General features: G+C 38.7%; 1 long non-coding RNA gene across 1 annotated transcript in view; it reads left to right on the forward strand.

Annotated features, from left to right (window-relative positions):
* LOC125964544 (uncharacterized) overlaps positions 1 to 22,393 on the forward strand; it is an 88,088-nt gene extending 65,695 nt beyond the window's left edge. The window contains exon 2 of the long non-coding RNA XR_007477656.1: positions 20,811 to 22,393. This is a non-coding gene — a long non-coding RNA (uncharacterized LOC125964544). The remainder of the gene's footprint in view (positions 1 to 20,810) is intronic.
* The last annotated feature ends 130 nt before the right edge of the window (positions 22,394 to 22,523 follow it).

The following is a 22,523-nucleotide window of genomic DNA, read 5'->3' on the forward strand; positions in this document are numbered from 1 at the left end:
AGTCCGCCTGCCAATGAAGGGGACACGGGTTCGTGCCACGGTCCGCGAGGATCCCACGTGCCGCGGAGCGGCTGGGCCCGTGAGCCATGGCCGCTGAGCCTGCGCGTCCGGAGCCTGTGCTCCGCAACGGGAGAGGCCACAACAGTGAGAGGCCCGCGTACCACAAAAAAAAAAAAAAAAAAGATTAGTTATTTTTAAACGGTGAAAGCCCACAAATATGTTTGCATGCAAATATACAAATATAAAATGAAAACGTGTCAAAAGAGTTTAACTCCTTACTGAGGAACATGCAAGAGGTTACAAAGAATCCTAAGGAACATAAATAGTCTATATTCTGAAGTGAATGTACAGCTCTCCTTCCTGTACTTCTCCTCCATCCAATGGATCAGCAAGTTCTTTTGACTCCATTTACAAAACTGCATTCACCTCTCCATTTTCACAAACACCATTTTACTCTGAGCCGAAATCATCTGTGGATCGCACTGCTGCCTTCCAGTGGGCCTCACCCCCTCTGCAATCCATTCTCCATACTTCTAAAGGGATCATTTAAAACAAACAAACAAACAAAAAAATGACAAAAAGTATAATCTAGATTATATTGCTCCCCTTACAATCTACCAGTGGCTTCTCCTTTGCTTGGAGATTTAAATCCACACTCCCTATGCTTGCTTGCAAAGAACTGCATGATCTACACGTGCCTCTTCACCTACCTCATCTACCACTTTCTGTCTCCCTGCTGTGCTGCAGGGCCCTCTGGTTGGAATGCTCTTTCCCCTAAATTTTGCATTGTTGCCTTTTAAAAAATCTTCAGATTTCAGTTTGAGAATTGCCTGCACAGAGAAGCCTTCCCAGACCCTCTGTTCTAAAGTGGCCACTCGGTCATCTGTTTAAGCACTTTGATACTTGACATACTCATTTGTTTACTGTCCATCTCCCCACCCCCAATTAAAATGAAAGTATGTAAATTCAGTGAGAAGAGCCCTTACCTATACTGTTTACTGCTGTATTCTCAGCTAGTAGAACACTTAATGAGTTGAGCATGTTATTCATCCCCTAGTTGGGGCTTTATCATTCAAGTAGTTAATTGTCGTAACAAATCTCATTATTTAAAACAAGTGTTTCATCAGATCGTTATAAAATATATCTGGTTATGTAGGGTGAAAAATACTTTGGATCAAAGAAAAATGGCATAAAAAAATACTTTCTGTGCTTGATGTCCAAAGGATTATTATCAAAGATGTTTTTTTCAAGGATGCTAGCGGTTTTTTTTTTTTAATGCCTAGATCAATTGCAATCTAGTAAAGGAACTTTGGTTTAATAATTCAACCTAAGATACTTGGAATGAAACTTTAAAAAAACTCACTTATTAAGCAGACATTTTTTTGCACTTATCTTTGGGCAGGCTCTATGTAGGATGCTGGAGGATTCCAAATAAAACCTGATAGAGGTGACATCTGAGTTTTGGCTTTCAATATGAGTGGACTGACAATGTGAATAGGTGAAAAGGAGAGAAACTGGCACTTTAGACAGGTGTAAATTTGTAACCGAGCAGGACCCTATGGGGCCTCCCCAGGACAGACCCCTTCCCCATATCCTCTGCTTTGGCTCCTCTCTGCAGTACCTAGATAATAGTATCTGATGCACATTTCCTGAGCTGTTTTACAGATATGAAAATCCCCACCAAATGGAAGAAATTAACTACTTGATGATAATGAGCATGTGGCCCCCAGGCCTACCAGCGCCTAAGGATTATAACGTTAACCCCTGTGACACCGCCCTGTCACCTCACTACCAGTCAATCAGAGAATTGTGCACGAGCTGATCACATACACTGGGATGTCCCTCCCTCACCTGGCCTTTAAAAATGCTTTGCTGAAACCCATGGGGAGTTCGGACTTTTTGAGCACTAGCTGTCCTGGACTCTTTGTACAGCGCCCTACAATAAATGCTGCACTTTCCTTCATCACAACCGAGTGTCAGTAGATTGGCAGGTGGATCCAAGTTTGGTTTGGTAACAAATTCTGTTTGGAAACAATACAAATGAGATTAGCTGGAAGGATAGGCAGGAGTCATATCATCAAGGGACTTAAAGTTTGGATCTTATTCCATGGGGGAAGCTAACAGATATTTTTAAGTGGAGTTGTGAAGTGGTCCTCTGTTGTTAGCGTTGTTATAGATAAAATTGTGACTAACTGGACAACATTAGCTATGTAAATAGACCAAAGTAAACCTTACATACTTAATCAAAATCTACATATGCCAGCTACTGGTAGGTGATTATGAACTAAAGGAGTTTCCAGTAGACCTTAGAATTATACATTAGAGCCAAATGAGATATTAAAGAAGATATTTATTTTTCAGCAATTGTTTATAGGGTACCAGTCATGATCAGGCACGTGGTGGAGGAGGGGAAGGGAAGGGGGAACCTTGAAGCTATTTTCAGTATGTCAAAACACCTAACAGGAAACTGTGCATTTCCCCTCAACAAGGCTGAATAGGGTGATTAAAATTCCATGTTTATTTTCTTTGGGTTGGAATTTAAAAGAACTCATTATGAGAACACTGATCATCTCAGGCTGATCCGAAGCTCTGATGAGATGGCAGAGGTATCCGGTTTTTTAAAAGAAAAAAGGAACTGAAATTTATTGCAGTTTGCTAAGTAAAGTTATTTAGAATGCGGAAAAGCTGTTGAATGGAAGGAAAATGTGCAAAACAGTGAAGTATGAAATTCAGATCCCACCTTTACAGTCTCTTTTACATAAAAGCCAAATCTGCTTCTCCCCAATTTTCCATTTCAGTGATGGCCTCACCATGTACTCAGCTACAAAACCCAGAAGGCTAGGCATCATTCTCCCCTCCTGTCTCAATTTATTTCTCCTATTTAATCACACATCAAACTATTGGCTCTACCTCTGAAACTCTTCTAGAATTTTACCCTTTTCTTTATTCACACTGTTATGGCCTTGTTTGATGTTATGGGAAACACTCTTCCTTCACCACATTATGGCTTTTTCCTTTGTTTTGCTGAGTAGTAGAAATAACAAACTTGGGGAAACCAATGTGACCCTGTCCCAACAGATAAATTATGATAATACAATAGGGAAGAAAACATGTGATATTTGTCAAATTCGTGTGAGGTGTTCTTCTGCATCCAAGAGTTATGCTTGCTTAGCTATTTATTTTTTATTCGAAAAGAGGGAGGAATATGTCCTTCAGTGCCTTGATTGAGCTAGAAAGTTGTGATTAGTTATCATAATGAAAACTGTCTCAAGTGGTATAAGCAACGTGTGATGCGTTGTCACCACAGGCTCACCATTCCTGCCTCAGGAAAGTTAGGTGGTCAGAACACTCCCCTCCTGGGCTGTTGGGCCTGGTGATGCTCATGCAGAAATGCAAGTCATAACTATTTCTTAGCAGTGTGTTGGATGGGGTTCAGGATGTGCTACCTCCAAATATGACCTTGGCATAATGAATATTTTAAGCTGAACAAGTTTGAGAAAACAGTAGAAGCAGGAAGGTCACTTTAGACCCTTCCCCCAACTTCTTCCTCAAAACGGGTCATCAGACCCTCCTGTGAGAGGTGCTCTCCCTCTACTGGGAAAGGAGCATCCTCCTCTGTAGACAAAAGGACAGGGAGAATCCAAACGAACATGCCCTGCTAAGTTAAGTTTGCCTCAGTTTACTACACTTACCTCAGACTCTTTGACCTATTGTATTTCTTTAGGACTGTCTACTCTTCACCAATTTAGCATAATAATACTCCAGATAAACCCTTTCTTTGGGTCATCATTTCCTTATGAAGACTCCTGTGTCACATAAAAATTTTATTAAATAAATTTTTATGCTTTTCTCTTGTTAATCTGTCTTTGTCAGTTTAATTTCCAGACCAGCCAGGGACCCTAAGAAGGTTGAGGAAAACTTTTTCTTCCCCTATAATAGGTAATAAAAGTAAAGTTTAAAAAAATTTTTGCAGCTTAATTTATGTCCCAATACTACCATCTTTTTTACAACTAGAAAAAGCAAAATAAAACCTAGCTTAGTGATGTAGAAGTAGTAGTTGTCTACCCAACAGCCATTTTTCCTCTTTTCCTGTTGATATTTCACACATACTTACACTAAAATAATTAATCCTGTATTTTATTTGGTCACCCTAACACTGATATATCCAACAGTCATATTCCTCAGTAACATATACTTATATAAACACAGTCAGATTAGCAAAAAAATGTTTTTACAGTGATAATTATTTTTTGTCAGACATGAATTTTATAGGTAATGAATTGCACACATCAGTACAAAACAAATACAAAATACAAATACAATACAAAATCAAATACAAAAAAGAATTAAGTACCCTGATTAACATTCAGTAAAATTTGTGCAAGAGTTTGAAATGGCAAAAAAAGATTACTGAGTGTTCTATCTCATGCACCCCTCTGGATTATCTCCTCCTTTGAGTTTCTTTGAGCTACTTATAACTCTGTAAATGGTAGATACTGAGAACAATGCAAATGACTCTTGTCCATAAATGTGCAATTGAATTCTGTCCAGTGGAGGGACAATTGACTTCTCTCCCCACCCTCATGGGAAAAGCCAGTTTTGCATCTATTTGTCAATTCATGTCGGTATTCCTTATCTGTCTAGCTATCACTTTGAATTCTCCTTTGAACCAGTTATAATATCTTACTGGTTCCTTCATTAATTAATGAATTACATACTTAAGTAAAACCTTTGACACATATTCGTTTTATATTTGTATGAGAATCATGATTTTTACATTTAGACAATATAGATCCTTTAGCGATACATTTTAATGTATCCTTTAGTGATACATTTAAAAGATAAATCAGTTCACTGATATTTGGTCATTTAGGGCTAGGATATATTCTCAATCATTTTAGGATGATTTTTGTTTTGTTTTAGCAATTCCAAAGCAATTATATATATCTATATCTCTCTCTATATATATATAATTTCTTGTTAAAGGGAAATAACTGTAATGACCAACAAGATAAAATTTGAGGCATTGTTTGTCATAGAGAAACTTAGCAAAGTAACTGGAAGAAAGGGTGAGGGAAGAACAAGAGCAATAGAATGATAAAGAAAATTTCTTCAGTAAAATAAATAAATAACCCTCAGGCAAGTCTTTGGAAAGAGATGCACAGTGCCTCTAGCACTGTGGAACTCATGAACAGATTTCATCATAAACAATTCTTACCCAGTAATGAAGACCAATCCTTAAGGAAGGAGGAAAGAAGGAAAGAAATGGAAGAAAAGCCTTCATCATCTTCCCCTAGATACCAACACACCACTTCTATTCTGTTTTACCCCTTCCCGATATTTCCTCTTCAAAAATATGCCTCTCCTATGAGTCCTGTCCCTTTGATGCTGTAGGAGAGGAAGAAGTTTTCCTCCACCCTCTTAGGGTCCCTGGCTGGGTCTCAAAATTAACCTGACAAAGACAGATTAAGGGGAGAAAAGCATGCACGTTTTATTGAATTTTTGCATGTACATGGGCGCCTTCACAAGAAAATAAAGGGCCAGAATAAGTGACCAGAGCAGGAAACTCATACCTTTTAGACAGAGAAACAATAAATTTGTGAAGAATTGCCAAGACAAAGGGGTTTGGGCTAGAGGTAGTAAGTGGTGTAGAAGTAACTAGAAGATAAGGGTGAGTTTAATAAGGTTTGTACAGATTTCTTGGTTCCAAATTCCCATCTCTGGTAATAAGAATGTCTTCCTTCCTCCTACTACAGGGAGGGTACCTTTCACATGGGAGTTCTATGACCTATTTCAGAGAAGTATGGGAAACAGGGGGAAGTCAGAGTGAACTTCCAACCAATCTTAAAAGTTTTTTCAGCTGAAGTCATTTAATATGCCAAGGTGCCATATTTTGAGGTAGTGTGTCCTGAACCCCACCAATGCCTTAATAGTGTGTAGGGACTGTATAGAGAGGTAATATGAGGAGTATTTCAAGAAGAGCACAGATGGGAATCAGCAATTTGGATGGTGGTTGGTTCTGGGCTGGAGCCTGTAGGACGTACGGAGCTGGAAGGAGAGAAAAACCGCAGGGGCATGTGATGGGGTAGATGCATGGGTCTCTCTGAGTACTGAGCACACCTCTAGCAGGTTCCCCAGAGATGGCCCTTTAAGACTGCATAACAATACTTTCTCACCCCCTTTCCAGGCTCCAGCCCTCAGCCGCCCCAGTAGGAGCCACCTAAGAGCAATCCCAGGGTAGAAGTCAAAGGTGTGCAAAGGTACTGAGCACCAATTTGGTGGACAGAGTGTTAGGGAGTGGTGGTCGTGGAGGTGATGTGGATGTAGATCTATGATCTGACGCCAACAGCAGCAGGCTTCTAACACCAAACTTGTGAATTTGGTGAGAACAGGGCCATTCCCCAACTCATAGGCTGTCCTCACAGCTCTCAGAGCTCTGGCTACCATACCCCCAACTGTAGGCCAACAGGGTAGGGGGTCCCGGGAGGAAAAGATCTAGACATAACTTTCTTGACATAAGAGAAGCCATTTTAGCCCTGAGACATTTTGGGATCTAAGCCTGGCCACAATGCTTGCTCTTGCAGGAGACTGGGTCCCAGTAGTTAATGAAGGAAAAAAGTTCAGGAAACAAAAGAATATAAGAATAAACAGATATTATTAGGCCAGGGAAATAACCTAACCATAATGAAGATAATATATCAGTTGCAAAGATTCCCAGTTCTGAAGGTAAAGATTAGCCTGAAGCACATTCTTGAGCTGGTTTGCAGGATACAAACCCCCTAGAACACTCAACCACCAGACTATCTGGAACCTAAGGAATGATGATGTCGACTTTACTGACTTCAGTCAACTAGAGCCTGGACTCTATCAACCTTTGCCCCAATGCTACGCTGAATTCTCCTCTGCTGAAGCCCCTTCATGAATATGCATATACTGCACCCCCTCATGAATATGCATACACCTCACAGCCCCCTTCATGAATATACATGTATCCTTAGCTTAAAACTTGCCCAATTTTGCTGGGAGACACTGCTTTGGGAAAGATCCCAGTGTTCTCCTTACTTGCTGCAAAGTAATAAATCCTCCCTTCTCCCACTCTTTGCCTTGGTTGTATCTTTTGGCTCAACACGCACAAAGAGGTAAAACCAGTTTGTTGGGTGACACAACACCTAATGAGAGTTGTGGATGCCAGAAATGCCTCTCACTCTAAATGGTTTTTTAAAAATTTTGTATTAATTGTTGGGCGCAGCATTGCCCTTCCACCACTCATGGCTGCTATTTCTTTTCCAGACAAAAATAACTGTAGTAACTTTTTCTTATTAATACTTTATTATATACTGTAACATATCTATATCTATAATTGCTAATTTTCCAAATAACTGCAGGACGGCTATTATTAAAAGCTGGGCTTCAACAGTATAAGCAGCTAATTAGGAGCTTAGCCAAAATTTGAAGGTGGCTGGGTCCTACAGAGCATAAGGAACCACAGTAGTGTGTGCTGCAAAGCCCTGGGTCTCCCAGTGTCCCCTGCCCCCTGTGTACCCTCTGAATGTGTCCTGTTCCAGGCTCCAGCAGAGGCTGCTACAGGAAGAGATACTGCCTTCACCCTCACATCTAAACATCCTTCCTGAGTCCTGGCCTGGGAGAAGGCAAAGTCTCAGACTTGTACCAGGGAAATATTAAGCCACAGCCCTGATGAATGTAGCCATAGCTGATCTGGTTTTAACCTGAGTCAGTCAGTCTTACATAGCCCAATCAAGGGGATCCTGAATACCAGAAGGCTTCTATGGAAGCTCAAAAGTAGACTTACCTCTACTCACTGTCCTGAAAATCAGGCTCAGATCTGATTATAAGGGTGGCAGAGCTCCAAGAAGACTAGATGCACAGCTTCATCAGTCTCCTAGGTCAAAGTCAGGGCCCTGTTAAGAAAGAAAGGGGCCCTGAGACCTGGGATAGGGTGGATGAGTCTGAGACCCTTAAACCTCAGATTTCCCTGAGCCTTACCACCTGTCAGAAACAGCTCTGTCCCTCTTACCTGGAGGTGGGCAATGACCCTATGTGAAGCCCGTACCTTGTAAGATGATGCTGGTTCTCCTCAAGACCTTTCCCTACAACCCCTTATTACCTCTAGGCTTATAAACAGAGTCAGGGACTTCCCTGGTGGCACAGTGGTTAAGAATCCGCCTGCCAATGCAGGGGACACGGGTTCGAGCCCTGGTCCGGGAAGATCCCGCATGCCGTAGAGCAACTAAGCCCGTCCACCACAACTACTGAAGCCTGTGCACAGCAATGAAGACCCAACGCAGCTAAATTAAAAATAAATAAATAAATAAACAGAGTCAGTGCTAAGCCCAACCTTAGAAGTCAAACAGGAGCCCTATTCTAGGAACACATAAATTACCTACCAAAGGAGTTGCAGAACTTTGCTAATAGAATCAGAAAAGAATAAGGGAAAAGATATGTGAGTGGATCTGGAAGGTGTTATTACCATGGGAATAGGGAGAAAGGGAACATTGACATGGAGATACTGATGACTAAGGACTTGATATCTGACAGAGACACTGGAATTGGTTTAAGTGTTGTTTTTGATGGCTCATTGAACCCTAGACATAATGAAAGCTTACACTAAATGAAGTGGAGTTTCCAGAACTTCCTTGGCATAGGAAATGTTAGAATAGATTTATTATGGAAGGCCTAAGAACTCTTAACCTGTATTACCCAGGAGGGCCAGACATTCCCTTTACTAAGATAATGAGAAATGCATTGGTGAGAAGCCGCTGACATTTACTCGAAAAGTTTGGTAATCACAGTTTTCTGCAAGTTGTGTAGTCACTGTCATGAAATGGAACTCGATATCAGTGGAGATGTCGGGATCCTATTAATAGAATGGTAGAGGCTAGAAGATAGCACTTAAGTATCAGAGGCAAAATGGTGTAGCTACTGCAGCAAGGCCAGAGTGCTGCAGGGGGCCTTAGCCTACAGTATCTACGGCAATGGCTGAAAGATGACGGTGTTCCTACGTGTGGGATGGATGAGTGTCCAAGTGAGGTGTTGCTTAACTTTGTGACATTAGCTTTATCATTTTTGTTAAATGATACATATTAACTGTAAAAAAAATACCATTTGAGAGACCATTCATCCAGATCACTCTCTCTGCCTTCGTTTTTAATTCTTCATGCATAGGATCTGGCTGTATGTGTTGTTCTGTAACCAACTTTTTTGGATCAATATTCTGTAGGCATCTTGCCTTATCAATGAACTTAAACATGCATGAGAATTTTAATGATGTAAAGGCAGCATGACATGGTTTTAAGCACCTAGACATTGGACCAGACTGCCTGAGTTCAAATGCTAGTTACACAAATTTCTAGCTTTGTGAAAGTAAATTGAACTCTCTATACCTCGGTTTCCTCATCTCTAAAGCGGTATAATAACACTATCTACTTCTTAAGATTATTGTGAAGATTAAATGAGTTAATATATACTTAGATCAATGCTTGACAAGAGTTACCTATTATTAGCTATTGCTTTACAGTCTCCTAATAATGGACATTTACATAGTTTTTTATTTAGCTTGTGTAATACTGCAGTAAACATCTTTCCCTCTATATTTTCTTATATCTGTGTGATTATTTTCTTAAGAAAATTCCTAGAAATTGAATTTCTAGAGCAATTGTCATGACCCCTTTCCTGAATGATACTTTTTATATTTTCTAGAATTTACCTAAAGTTTCTAGCATGAGACTTGTGTCCTCCCTGGACTATACTTATAAATACAGATGTCTCCTATTATATCTTTTTAATTATTAAATAGGAATTTAGGGCTTCCCTGGTGGCGCAGTGGTTGAGAGTCCGATGCAGAGGACACGGGTTCGTGACCCGGTCTGGGAAGATCCCACATACCGCGGAGCGTCTGGGCCCGTGAGCCATGGCCGCTGAGCCTGCGTGTCCAGAGCCTGTGCTCCGCAATGGGAGAGGCCACAGCAGTGAGAGGCCCGCGTACCGCAAAATAAATAAATAAATAAATAAAAATAAATAGGAATTTAAACTTGGGGGAGAGGAAATTAGAAAACATGGGCTCAGATTACCATTTGGTGCTTTGTGACTTAAATTGCTTCTAATTCCATCATCTGTATGTTTTAGCATGAATACAGCAGCACTGGATCTCGACCAAGGGTCTCATTTTCAGAACAAGTGAGTTAGATCAGCGACCTTGTACGAATGGCCATGATCCTTTGGAAAGAGGCTTTTGCAACATGACCCAATAGTTTAATGGATGATATCTGAGTCTTAAGAAAAATATTTCATTGATCATCCCACCTTGGCACCCAGATGTGGCATTTAGATGCTTCCATTTTCCATTTTTTTAACTGATCCTCCTGGCAATAGTTGCTGGCTGGCTACCTATCCCATGGCTCCTTGTCTCTGAGTCTCTAAACTGTTGATTTCCCTCTAGAGCAAAGAAGCTTAATCCTGCACTCTATTCTATCTCTGTTTTCTGCCCCTCTAAGGAAATCTCTACCTTTACTTTCTGCCCTTTTAAAAGTTAACTTATTCTTTTCTTGAATCTTTTTTCCTAACCTAAGCTCTGAGTGCCTTTCTCTAAACCACGTTTCAATGTAATAGCCGTGTTTTAGGGAGAAGCTCATCATTCCTTTTCTTTGCATGTGTTCTAGCAGATGAGAGCATGGGGAGGTGATGAAGTCAAGCATTCAGATTTGTTCAGACTGGTCTCAATTCATGTTTTCATGAACTCATTCTTCATTTATGCATCCATTCATGTTTTCACGTGGGTATCATTCATTTTCTTAGTTGTTATGCACTTATTCCTGCATGAAATATTAATATATTCTACATGTCTGTAATCAGTTCTCACACACTCATTCATTCATTCATTCATGCCTTTATTCATTCAATTTTGGAGTCAGTCATTCATTTATATAGAATTTATATACTCAAAAATTTATTTATTAATTTCTTTTATATCAGCCAGGGAAGCAGGAAACCAATGGCACATTCAAATCTGGATGATTTAAAGGGATTATTTGCCAAGGCGTGGGCAGAGTGTAGGAAAACCACAAGGATTAGTGCAGCCCTCTGGAGCTAACAACACCTGGGCCCGGTTACCACCTCTGGGTCTGGAAGGCCAAGTTGGGGAGAGAAACTGAGACTTTTCATTGTGGGATCCCCTCCTGGATGGGAGAGAATCTGGGTATAAATACCATGATCTAATTCTTCTTCCTTTGGCAGATCTCTTGCCGATGTCTCCTCTCTACCAACATTCTCTGAACGGAACTCTAAGTGAGTGTGTGAGAGAGGGGATGGAGGCAGTCCGCACTGGTCAGCCTTCTGGGGACAGAGCAGGATGGACGTGGGTGGAGGATGTATCTGGAGAAGCAAAGGAAAGGTATTCCACATACTCTCTGAGGTTCTGAAGCTGGTCAGCATTGCATCCTCCCTCTTCTTTTTAATTATTTATTTATTTAAATTTAAAAAATTATTTTCCCATTTAGGTTATTACAGAATATTGAGCAGAGTTCCCTGTGCTATACAGTAGGTCCTTGTTGGTTATCTATTTTAAATATAGCAGTGTGTACATGTCAATCCCAAACTCCCAATCTCTCTTCTCCTTTCTTATTACTGGGAAAGAACCAGTAGGAATGGGCAAAAAATTCCTGCCTAGGAAATTACTTTCATAACAGAAAGCTACATAGAATAGAGTCAGCCTGGCTATGCATGCTGGCTATCTTGGATTATGCTTCTTTGGGAAAGTCTTTTGGGTTCCTCCACAACCCCCACCCAAGAAGGGTGCTCTTTCCTGGGACAATATTTTAACAGTAAATTGTATCTGGATGACTGCATTCTGCATTCTACACACCTTGATTATCTTATTAGCCAGGGCCTGGCAAAGAGTAAATGTCAAATGCAAGGGTGAACCAGCGCATGAGTGCTTGAATCAGAGGGTGCTGAAGCATTTAGGGAGGTAAAGATATCTTGAATTTCTTTCGCTCTCCCACAAGGTGGCGGCAATTACCATGGTCCCATTTTCTTACGTGTGGGACTCAGGCACACAACTTCATTGACTGACCTGTGAATAGAATAAATCTATTTTTAAAACCACTGTATCAAGAAGAGAATAATACACTGATGGTAAGGAAGAGAAAAAGTACAATTACATAACTACTTTCACTAATATTATTAGATATGGCACTGTATTAAAAAGCATTTGGAAAACATGTTTACTAAATTTCTGAAACAAATAAAATTTGCCCTCTATGCAAATGTTAGATAAACAAGTGAATTTCTCCCTGCCCCGTATGGTGCCTAGCTATGTAATTTGTTCACCCAAAGTCACTCCGCTGGGCTTTTCCAGTACACCTGGCCCTGTGTCTTGCCCTCAAAGTTAAAATGTCACACAGGTTCTAGGTTCTCAGTGGCTTGCTTCTTTCCCCTCTTCTCTCCAGCCACAGTTATCTGTGCAGAAACTATACATTGTGCTTCTTATACTGGCCTGTGGATGCTGGAATTCATCACTGTTTCTGGTCATATTAACTGTTGAAGAAGAGCACCATTTTTAGAAAATTGTTACTAAGTGTTCAAGCTCAGGGATGAAGGTGTCCCAGTGAGGTTAAGGGTAACTTACCTAGTTTTTTCGAAAGTACTTACATTTCCTGAGTGTCTTAGAAACCAAGAGCATTGTCCCTGCATTTTTTCTTTTCTTTTTTGTTTAATTTACAGAAACCTTCCTTGGATTTCACTACTTTTGTGGCAAAGATTGCCAAGACTTATCTAAAATTTACCAACAATTCTAGATTTAGCATAAATTTTGCCCTGTAGTTTTAAATAAACTATGTCCAAGAGATTAAGAAAAAGAACGCTAAATAAAAGCAGACTTTTTATAATCAAGGGGTCCCTACAGAAGACTAATAAGAAGCCATAGGGCTGGGTGGCTGGACCATGAGTTAATTCCTGAGGTGGGGAAGTGGGGGCCAAGAGCAAGTGGGAGCTCAGAGCAGGAGGAAGGAGTAATATGTTTGTAGATTTCAGCTTCTCAACAGAGAAGACTTAAGTTCAATCACAGTGGAATCCAAATATTATAATGATTTGATGTCTACTACCATGTCTTTACATATTCATGAACAGGTCCTTTTAAAATGGTTGGAAATTTGCACATTTCTTTTTTCTTCCTTGAACTCACATTTCCATTTTAATTCTCTCACAGAATTTAACCCTCAACTAATACATTTTTAAGCATGAAAGTCTTATTGTTTGTCCTACTTTTCTGCAAAAAAAAAAAAATACATATATATATATATAATTTTAAATTGTGTCGACAATAACTATAAGACTCTGAGTGTTAACAAATTTTTCTTTTGGCTTGAGTTATTATAACCATTATCAGTACATAATCAAAACAATATAAAGATAATAAATTTTGATAAATAATCAATAAATATAGAGTTTTGTTGGAAATCCAATTCTCAATGAAATAACTGGGTTTTTTCCTCCAGTTAGTTCATGAATCTATGAATGATTATTACTTATTGCTGGAATGAGACAGAGTTTGTATTAATTCTATTACTCTTTTCTATTTTTTCAGAAAAATGTGCTAAGAAGTATTGTACTTATAAATAAGTAGCAAAAATGGAAGAAGTTATAACAATGCCACTCAATCCTTTGAGCTCCTTCTGAACTATGTGCCAAATAATAATAATAATAACTAATTATTATTATTATTTTTTTTTTTTTTTTGCGGTGCGCGGGCCTCTCACTGTTGTGGCCTCTCCCGTTGAGGAGCACAGGCTCCGGCGCGCAGGCTCAGCGGCCATGGCTCATGGGCCCAGCCGCTCCGCGGTATGTGGGATCTTCGCGGACCGGGTCACGAACCCGTGTCCCCTGCATTGGCAGGCGGACTCTCAACCACTGCGCCACCAGGGAAGCCCAATAACTAATTATTTTACCTCATCTATTAACTGACAATTTAATTAGATCATCTTTCAAATTGGCAAAAGAAATGAATTGGAAACTACACAACTTGCAAAATGATTGTTGCCCAGCCATCAGAGGCATTCGGTTCCTCAACATTTCTGGGAATTGTATTGAAAAGGATTTACCAAAACTTAACAAATGATTATTAATTATATTTATTACTCTTTTATTTTGAGATAACTGGAAAAATTAAAATATTGCTTATTTTCTATACCTTTGCCAATGCAATATGTTTTATCTTATCACATCATTTAAACATACTTTCATCTAAATACTGGAGCTGAAAATTTTCTTTATTTGGGTAGCAGAAGGGTTTAATTGGCAAACCAGTCATCCTTATTAGTCTCATCAGCCCCAATCAGATTACTGCCAATCAGAAAAATTCTGATCTCATTTTTCAGTTTAATTTATATGTTATACATTTGCAAAAATAGCATGAAAACCCCTGGGAAAATGTTATAGAACACATTTTATAAAATAGATTTCTAAGAGCAGTCAAGATTTAAATGATGTAGATCTAACATAGTTAATTCATCAATGGTATAACAAGTTATAAAAGGTAGTAAATTAAAATGCTATTTCTCATTACTTAGTTTATAACGGTGCAGTGTAATTTGTAGCTTAAAATATTACTTATTTATGAGATAGAGAGTATGATAAAAAGTATGCTCAGATGCTGGTGTTCAGCTTCTAGGATTAACTAAATAAGAATCATATATTAAATTAGAACTAACTCCACTAATTTTGTTAGACATCATGATCAAGCTTTCCTATATATTTAAAGAAAAAGAAATGTAAATAGTACTATTAAAAATAATCAGTCCATCAGCTAAATTTTATTTTTTTCAAAAAGAAAATACTAAACATTTTAAGATAAAATGCAATTGAAGTAAATATTTCATTGATTTGATAAAAATAGATTATAACTCCATATTGAAAATTTTCCAATTCTTTAAAAACTTTGTAAAGTTTTTTTTTAACATCTTTATTGGAATATAATTGCTTTACAATGGTGTGTTAGTTTCTGCTTTATAACAAAGTGAATCAACTATACATATACATATATCCCCATATCCCCTCCCTCTTGCATCTCCCTCCCACACTCCCTACCCCACCCCTCTAGGTGGTCACAAAGCACCGAGCTGACCTCCCTGTGCTATGTGGCTGCTTCCCACTAGCTATCTATTTTACATTTGGTAGTGTATATATGTCCATGCCACTCTCTCACTTTGTCCCAGCTTACCCTTCCCCCTCCCATGTCCTCAAGTCCATTCTCTAGTAGTAGGTCTGCGTCTTTATTCCCATCCTGCCCCTAGGTTCTTCATGACCATTTTTTTTAGATTCCATATATACGTGTTAGCATACAGTATTTATTTTTCTCTTTCTGACTTACTTCACTCTGTATGACAGACTCTAGGTCCATCCACCTCACTACAAATAACTCAATTTCATTTCTTTTTATGGCTGAGTAATATTCCATTGTATATATGTGCCACATCTTCTTTATCCATTCATCTTTCGATGGTCACTTAGGTTGCTTCCATGTCCTGGCTATTGTAAATAGAGCTGCAACGAACATTGTGGTACATGACTCTTTTTGAATTATGGTTTTCTCAGGGTATATGCCCAGTAGTGGGATGACTGGGTCGTATGGTAGTTCTATTTTTAGTTTTTTAAGGAACCTCCATACTGTTCTCCATAGTGGCTGTATCAATTTACATTCCCACCAACAGTGCAAGAGTGTTCCCTTTTCTCTACACCCTCTCCAGCATTTATTGTTTGTAGATTTTTTGATGATGGCCATTCTGACTGGCGTGAGGTAATACCTCATTGTAGAAAAACTTTGTAAAGTTTTGTGTCATTTTTATCCACTGAGTCATTAAAATCTTGGTAGTTCAAGAAAACATTTTAGTCACATGAAGAGTCAGTTACTAACTGTGGTAAACAGTGTCTAAGGTGACTCCCCCATGATCCTTGTCATCTGGAATTCATGTGTAATCCCTTCCCTTTGGTTCTAACCAACAGAATATGACAAAGGTGATAGGAAGTAATTCCTTGACTATGTAAAGTCATATATGACTCTGTGTGGCTAGGAAACACTCTGAGCCTCTCCCTGCTGGTTTGATGAAGGAATTGGTCATATTGAGGAAGATCATGGTCATATTGAGGAAGATCATGTGGTAAGGAACTGTGGGTGGCTTCTAGCAGCTGTCTGTGGCCTCAAGAAGTTGAGGACTGCTGCCAGCAGACAGCCAGCAAGAGGCTGAGGCCCTCAGTCCTACAACTGCAGGAAATGAATTCTGCCAAGGATCTGAGTGAAATTGGAAGTAGATCTTTCTCCAGTCAAATCTCCAGATTTGCAGCCCAACTAACACCTTGATTGCAGCCCTGTGAGACCCCAAGCAGAAGACTCAGATGAACTCTTACCAGACCCTGACCCACAGAAACTGTGAAATAATAAATGTGTATTATTTTAAGCTGCTAAATTTGTGGTAATTTGTTGTGTAGCAATAGATAACTAATACATTAATCTATTCAGCTTTGGATGTTTTAAGGTGCTTTTCTTTGTAAATAATCACAAATCCTAGAAGACAATATTAGAATATCTGAAAAGAATGCTTTGTGTTTAAACACGGGAGCAGGGGAAACTTTCTCTTAAGCATTCACTATATCTCATTGTTTCTTTTTTTAATAATTTTTTGTATTTATTTATTTTTATTTATTTATTTGGCTGTGTCGGGTCTTAGTTGTGGCACATGGGACCATCATTGCGGCATGTGGGATCTTTTTGTTGCAGTGCATGGGCTCTTCGTTGAGGTGTGAGAGCTTCTCTAGTTGTGGCACACTTCTCTAGTTGTGATGCGTGGGCTTCTCTCTAGTTGAGGCGCATGGGCTCCAGAGCTCATGGGCTCAGTAGTTGCGGTGCGTGGGCTCTCTAGTTGTGGCGCACAGGCTCTAGAGCGCATGGGCTCAGTAGTTGCTGCATGTGAGCTTAGTTGCCCCGTGGCATGTGGGATCTTAGTTCCCCGACCAGGGATCGAACCTGTGTCCCTTGCATTGGAAGGCGGATTCTTAACCACTGGACCACCAGGGAAGTCACTCATTGTTTCTTTCTTTGCTTTGTTTTCATGGACTGTTCCATAATAATGCTTATTTATTTATTTGCAAGTAGACAGAAAATGGAAAAGGCAAAGTCCTTACGTGAGAATTTTTCATATTTCTACTACCCTACTACTACATAGCAGAACCTAAGGCCAAAACTCTGTTTGTAACACAATGCTTTACTCTTAACAAAAATATATATTTTTTGGGAAAGACAAGAAGCTCTAAGGGTTTATTATGTCCTGTTTAAAGGAGCCTACTCCTTTGTTTAGTCCCCTGGAGGTTTTTACTCCAAGAAATGCTCCACTGTAAGACTTGGGATGGGTGAGAGTTGTGCCTGTATTTAAAAAGTGCCTGAAGGGCTGATGTGAACAGAGACACATTCTCTGGCACATCAGTTTTGGGAAAGAGTACCTCTGGAGGTTAAGGATCTGGAAATCAATATTCTTCACATTTTCCCTTCTTGCATATCCCTTGGAAAGGTTTAGGACCAGGCAATTAATCAAAGGCATCCCTAACAAGTAAGAACTGTAACTAAATTGAAGTAATTGAATTGTGGTTGTAGAGTTAATGTAGTTAAAGAGGATTTTTGAAATAGAAGAAGAATAATGTAAAAGCTTAAAACTAAGAGTCTGTAATTTTAGATTTAGATTTTTAAAAAGAAAATCTGAGAAATGGCACGTTGTAGAAGTGGGGAGAAGCGTAGTAGAAAAGGGGCAAGTAAAAGCATTATAAAATTTTTGTGTTCTTGGGAGAAAGACACAGAAATTTTAAACTGGACTTTTTTTCAACATTTAAAGGTTAATACAATCCGGATAAAAATGGAATATAAAGCTTTGTCTTTATAGTGAAGGGCAAAAATGAGTGGTACGGATAAGATTATGGCTTTATCTTGAAGCTATATTTCTCAATATCAGTAAGCAGTAGGAAGAAAAAAAACTCTAAAAGGAAGAGAGGGAAAATGGAAGAGAATGTGAGTACATATGTAAAACAAGGAGCCAACAGTAATGATGAACTAGGTAATAAACTTTGGTATAACCTTGATATAAACTTCTTCCTGAGAACAGCTAGAAAATCTCTATAGAATGTATATATATTCTCTCTCTCTCTCTTTCTTCCTCCCTGTTCTTTTGCAGAGGATAGATTAGATGCATAGAGAGAAATGTAAGCCCATTTGGGGCTGCTTTTTCCTGGTGACATCTATCAATTCTAGAAGGGGCAGTCAAAGGACAAGAAACCTAGCAGAGCTTCTGAGAGAGTCCTGAGGTTAGAAGGACAAAATTATAGTTCAAATCCCATCAAACAAGGAACACTTGGTAAACACCCCAGTCTTTGGGCTGTGACCTGGAAGCGCTACACCCTATGAGTAAACCAGAAATAGAGTGATTCTCTAGGGACTGAAGCCCAGGTTTGTTTGTTTGTTTTTTTGCGGTAGGCGGGCCTCTCACTGCTGTGGCCTCTCCCGTTGCAGAGCACAGGCTCTGGACGCACAGGCTCAGCGGCCATGGCTCACGGGCCCAGCCGCTCCGCGGCATGTGGGATCCTGCCGGACCGGGGCACGAACCTGTGTCCCCTGCATCGGCAGGCGGACTCTCAACCACTGCGCCACCAGGGAAGCCCTGAAGCCCAGCTTTAAATCATCTCAATCAGAATTAAAGGAATCTGGAATTGCTAGTGTCTCCAGCTATCAACCAGAAATAAACATAAATTCTCTCTACAACTTTTCATATACACTATCTGGTGTTAGTAGCAAGGACCTTTAGGATACAAGACAACATGTTCAAAACCAAGAGAAAAAGCACACAATACAAATGAATCCATGGAGGACCTAGATAATGGAGTTATCACTTGTGGACTTTAGCTACGTTAGTATGTTCAAGAAAATAATAGAAGACTGAAAATTTAAGCAGAGGGCTGTAAAGCGCACACATGCACACAAAGCAAATGGAAATTCTAGAATTAAAATATATGATAATTGAAATTAGGAACTCATTTTTTAAAAGCCAGGTCATATAACACATAGATACTGGAATTGAAGTACATTGATCAGGTATTATCTACTGGTCCAAGTAGACATTGTTGATGGGGAGGTAACAGAATATGTATCACTAGATGGGGTAGGGGGTCAGGGTCCTGGGTCAGCCAGGAGCCCAGAAGCAAAAGTGGGAATGTTCAAGGGAAAGGAAGAATGCTTCAATATTACAAAATCAATTATTACATGTCAACAAATTAAAGAAAAAATATTAAATAATTATCACTATATGTGAAAAAATACATTTGATAAAATTAAATATTAAATTCTGACTCTTAAAATCAACTCTGGGAAATTCCCTGGCGGTCCAGTGGTTAGGACTCGGTACTTTCACTGTGGTGGCCTGAGCTCATTCCTCCGTCTCTGAGAACTAAGATCCTGTAAGCAGCATGATACGGCCAAAAAAAAAAAAAAAAAAGACAATAAAAGAACCTTAAAATCAACTCTGTAAACTAGGAGAAAACAACTACATTAATAACATCAAAATTATGTTCCAGAAGTTAACAACACATTGTAATTGAGTGAAATACTAGACTATATTTATTTCTATTAAGTTTAGAAATTAGACAAGGGTATCTATCATTTTTGTTATTTTTAACATTCTCCTGAATGTTCTAGTCAGTGTTATAAGAAAAATAAACAAAAAGCATGCTATTGGAAAGGAAAAGCAAAATTATTTTTTGCAGGGGATATAATCTGGGTATTTACCTAGGAATCAGGACAGTCAACTTAAAAACATATTAGACCTGAATTGCTAAAAGAACTTACAGTAAAAAAAAAAAAAAATTAGACCAATAGAAAGATCAGATATCTAGATATGAGATAAATATTTTTTAAAAACTTAGGATGTATAGCATGGCCATATGGACTAAACAAGCATTATAGGTAGGCGAACAGTGATATACATATCTAACACTAAAGGCTGCCATAACATTAACACAAAACTTGATAAAGTTTAGGATAATACCACAAACACACATACACACACACACATACGCATGCACGCATAAACCAATATTAGTTATGCAATAACATTTCATTAGCTATAATTCCTAAGAAACCATTGGAAAAAAACTCTATTCCCAACATCAACTTATAAAATATGTAGGAATAAACTTGCCAAGGAATATCTAAGACACAAATATACTGAATTTAAAAGAAGACAGGGGAATTCCCTGGTGGTCCAGTGGTTAGGACTTTACCCTTTCACTGCTGAAGGCCTCGTAGCACAGACAAAAAATAAAAAAAGATAAATAATTTGAGAAATATATCATATTCCCATATGAGGGGATTCAATATAACTATTCTCCCCAATAAATTCAGTGAAATCTTTGCCCAAACCTCAAAAAGAGTCTGGGGAGACACGGAGAAGAGGGATGAAATATGCATTCTAAAATTCCGATGGGAGAATAAATTAATTAATTTATTACACCATGAATATTTTGAAAATAAAGATTAATGATGAGGGACTTGCCCTACACAATATCAAAACCTATTGTTATATTTTATTTATTTTTTTTTAAATTTTTTTGCGGTACGTGGGCCTCTCACTGTTGTGGCCTCTCCCGTTGCGGAGCACAGGCTCCGGACGCACAGGCTCAACGACCATGGCTCACGGGGCCAGCCGCTCCGCGGCATGTGGGATCTTCCCGTACCGGGCACGAACCTGTGTCCCCTGCATCGGCAGGCGGACTCTCAACCACTGCGCCACCAGGGAAGCCCATATTGTTATATTTTAAATTACAGTTATTAAGCAGTGTGGTACTAATCCAGGAATCAATAAAGTGAATCCAGAAATTATATCCTAAATATTAGTCATATATATATAATATATACAAATAAATTAAGTATATGACAAAGATATATTTCCTATTTCTAGTCAATGGGAGAATACAGATTTTTCAATGTATAGTGCTGTGTAAATTGATTAGCCATTTGAAATATGTATAATATCCATAGAAATATATGTATTCCTACTTCATATCATATTAAATAATTATGAAGAACATGAAATTTTATATATAAAAGTAAAAACATTGAAATAATAGGAGAAAATCTTCGAAAATACAATCTTTGAAGCAAAGTTTTTGTTAGCATGAACTAAAACCAGAAATCATAAGGAAAAGATTGACAATTCTGAGTGCATCAAAAGACACCAAAAACAGCTAAAATGAAAAATTGGGGGAAAAAGTTAAGTTTATATGGCAGAAAAAAAAGTTAATATTCTTAATGCATAAAGAGCTTCTGCAAATAAATTATGAAAAAGGTAACCAACTTGATAGATAAATGAGCAAAGGACATGAAGAGGCAATTCAAAGAAATGCAAATGACCAATAAGCATTTGAAAAGGCCTCAGACTCAGGAACAATCAAAGGAATGCAAATTAAAGTGAAATGACTTTTTTTTTTTTTTTTTTTTTTTTGCGGTACGCGGGCCTTTCCCATTGCGGAGCACAGGCTCCGGACGCGCAGGCTCAGCGGCCATGGCTCACGGGCCCAGCCGCTCCGCGGCATGTGGAATCCTCCTGGACCGGGGCGCGAACCCATGTCCCCTGCGTCGGCAGGCGGACTCCCAACCACTGCGCCACCAGGGAAGCCCAAAATGACTTTTTTTTATGTTAGACTGGGCAGTGTGAGGAAACAAACTGTTGGTGACAATGTAAATTTGTACAGCTTTTCTGAAGGTTAGTTAGATTATATTTATTAAAAAAAAATTTTAGGTTATGCAAATGAAAATTTATTTAGATTGAGGAAAAAATCTCAAATATGACAATATTTTAGGACTAAAAGTACTATAAATATCATAAAAATCTAGGAAAATGGTATATTATGCTTATTAACTAATTGTCTCACTCACCTCTAGGATGCCTTTTTCCATATATGTTTTGGCTACAACACTTTGATCTCCTCTTCACAACAGTTTTGTAATCATATTTCTTTCTTTTTTTAAAAATTTATTTTTTATTGAGGTGACATTTGTTTATAACAGTATATGTTTCGTATGTACAACATTATATTTCTACTTCTATGTACGCTGCAGTGTGCTCGCCACCAAAAATTTAGTTTTCATTTGTCACCCATACAGTTGATCCCCTGTACCCATTTCATCTTCCCTCCATACCCCCAACCCACCCAGGCCCTTGCCACATGGTAACTACTACTCTGTTCTCAGTATGTACATGTTTGTTTTTGTTTTGGTTTGGTTTGGTCATTTATTTATTTTTGTTTGTTTTTTATATTGCACATATGAGTAAATCATACAATATTTGTCTTTCTTTGTCTGACTTATTTCACTTAGTGTACTACCCTCAAGATCCATCCATGTTGTCACAAATGACAAGACTTCATTTTTTTTATGACTAACATTCCATTTTATATACACACACACACACACACACACA

This window comes from Orcinus orca, chromosome 5 (genome assembly GCF_937001465.1).
Source record: "Orcinus orca chromosome 5, mOrcOrc1.1, whole genome shotgun sequence".
In the NCBI taxonomy this organism is placed as follows: domain Eukaryota; kingdom Metazoa; phylum Chordata; class Mammalia; order Artiodactyla; family Delphinidae; genus Orcinus; species Orcinus orca.